A 2,974-nucleotide genomic window follows, 5' to 3' on the forward strand; every position below is an offset into this window, starting at 1 on the left:
TAAGTTTAAAACCAAACACATTTCCATTTAATGACAGGAATTTAAGCAGAGACCTGAAGTGGAATCAATTTCACACAATAGTCAACACAAAGTGGAGCAATGATTTTGGCTTCAACTATCGAGTTCAGTGATCTGCTGGAATGTCATACACAAGTTAAGTCACACTGCAGATTGTTTTCTAGTTGTGGCCACTGGCTGTCACTTCTAGTGTAGCAGAACTGTGTTAGGAGGAATGGGAAAAGTGAGCACCACTTTTCACCATGTTCCCGCTCTGCCTGCCAGTTTCTCTCTGCTCCCATGTTGGATGCGGCAGAGATCATCCACCAATCGGCCCAGGACAGACAAATAGGAAGGGTCTAATCACTCTGTTCTCCAACTACAGCCAGACTCACCTCCACAACAGTCTCTGTGGCTTTAGCCTGGACTCCTTTATGGGAATCCAGCTCTGGCAGTGGCATCTGCAGAGGGGAATAAGACCTCCTGCTAAATGAAGGAAGTTGGGTGAATGAATGGGTGAGCTGCAGGGTTCACTTGTGAAGGGACCAGGAGTGATAAAACACTGAGTGTTGTCTACAATTAGCATGTGGCATGTAAAGTTACAAAGGTTTGAGCCCAGTAGAAGTTTATTTTAATTGCCACAAATTAATGTAAAGGCTTTTATCGACAGCATTTTTCATGTATTTTTGCCAGGAATAAAACCTCCAGTGGTTAATTATTTGAATGCCTGAACATCTTTCTGGAATTTTAGGGGAAACATCTGACCCTTCATATTGTAAGTGTTCTCTAAGCTTAATTAGTGGAATTTAGAGTTTCATTTAAAGATTCAATATGAACATTTAATTAATTTTAAAATCTGACTTTGTCCTCAGCAAAAGAACACTGGTTCAAAGTGAAAAATAGTTTCAACCACAGAGACCTTCACTTGTCCTTGGTAAATTGGGTCTTTAAAAGGCAGTTTTCATAATGAGCTGCTGCTCTTTGAGTTAAACTATAATTTTTTCTTCAATTAGAAATTATATTAATTGCACAGTGTCAGCATTTTTCAATATCTCTGGGCAGCATCCATTTCTCTCCGCATGAGTTGGATACAAGCCAGTTGTCTTGGGATTTGTTGAGTTGCTGACCTGCAGTGGTTCACCTGGAAGCTTGTCTTTGGGACTTTCTAACTCTCAGAGTTGGAGCCTCTTTACCCGCATCTCTAGGTCCTCCAATTCTGGGGCCTTCCTTGCTTCACCTCTCACCCAATTTGAGTGACCTGGCCTTTGACATCTTCTTTTGTGATCAGTCCTTTGCTCTGGTGCCTGAGCTTTGTCCTGTGTCCTAAGACACATCCCCATCTAAGGAATCAGAGCCTGTGGCTGGTGCCCACTCCCTCCTGCCTCATCTTCAGGTACAGACCTCTCTTTCCCCTGGTCCTCTGCCTCCTGCTTTCTGACTGGGGACTCATGGCGACAGTCTATGTGGTTGGCTGAAGGATATATAAGCAGTATTGAGAATGGGCTGCCCCTCAGCCACCTACATCCCAGTTAGGGAAAGCAGTGAATTTGGTTAAGACTCTGTGTTAGTCTGTTCTCACACTGCTAATGAAGACATAGCTGAGACTGGGTAATGTATAAAGGAAAGAGGTTTAATTGAGTCACAATTCACATTGCTGGGGAGGCCTCACAATCATGGTGGAAGGTGAATGAGGAGCAAAGTCATGTCTTACATGGCGGCAGGCAAGAGAGCTTGTGCAGGGGGACTCCCATTTATAAAACCATCAGATCTCATGAGACTTACTCACTATCACAAGAATAACTCGGGAAAGACCCAGCTCCATGATGCAACCAGGTCCCTCCCACAGCACCTTGGAATTATGGGAGCTACAATTCAAGATGAGATTTGGCTGGGGACACAGCCAGACCATATTAGACTCATAATTTGCCTTCTGCCCAGTATGAACCGGGCTGGGATGCCTCATAGATCATAAACAAATCTGCACCCATGAAAAGATTTGGGGAGTCACACGGGAAAGTCAACAGAAGCCAGAGAGATGAGGGTCCTGGACTTCATACCATTAGTATGGATCCTTCAGCTTCACATCTCAGCAGTGGGTCAGAACTTAAACCTATTGTTTCTCCGCATGAATGTTTAAGAACATATGTCATGCCCGACCCTCAGATGCCAGCTAAGGCTTTCTTGCTTCCCAGATATTTGACTCCTTACTTCTTTTATGCCTAGGATGTCCACAGCTCTCCCCATTATTTCTCTTACCAATCCCTGGGGTTAGACTCACCAAGTCCTCTCTACGTGAGGCGGGATGTGCTTCTCTCACTGTAGAACAAATGCAGTCTCAGTCCTTTCCCTTGTTCCTGTAGTCAAACAAACAGACAAAAACAAACAAGTTACATCAAGCATCACATGAATTTGGAAGCTCCTATTGAAGGTTCAGTGGAGGCGGGGAAGTGTTTACAGAGCAGTCAGCAGCTTTCTGCCACCTCCCCGGCTTCCATTCTCTCCCACTCACTCTTTTCTTCCCTCTTTCTGTTCCCTTCACCAGGAAGGCACCAAAACTACTCCTTGGTCTTATGCAGAGGCTCCTCTCTTGTCTGACCCCCAATCCAATGTTCAAACCCTGGTTGTAGAGGTACCATTTCAAATTTGGCTCCAGGCATTGCCCAAGAAAGTCTGCACACTTCCTGAGTTCTGCTGTGAATCACAGTGTGTCCCCTTCATCCTCTCACCTGTTACCAACACATTCCTATTTTAACACATTAGCATCTAAACATAGCAGCCTACCTTGTTACTGTGTATGTGTGTATCTGCAGGTGTCTGTGCATATGCACAACATGGCCCGAGTGACCCACCCAGCTGTGTTAAAATGTAGTCTAGAAAGGCCAATAAAAAATTTACTCTTATTTGTATTTGTTCGTGTCTTTTGAGTTCAACAAAAGTTATCCGTTTAATTAATAAATAATAAATACATAAATAATAT

Source organism: Rhinopithecus bieti, unplaced genomic scaffold (assembly GCF_001698545.2).
Source record: "Rhinopithecus bieti isolate Rb0 unplaced genomic scaffold, ASM169854v2 scaffold_13112, whole genome shotgun sequence".
NCBI classification, from domain to species: domain Eukaryota; kingdom Metazoa; phylum Chordata; class Mammalia; order Primates; family Cercopithecidae; genus Rhinopithecus; species Rhinopithecus bieti.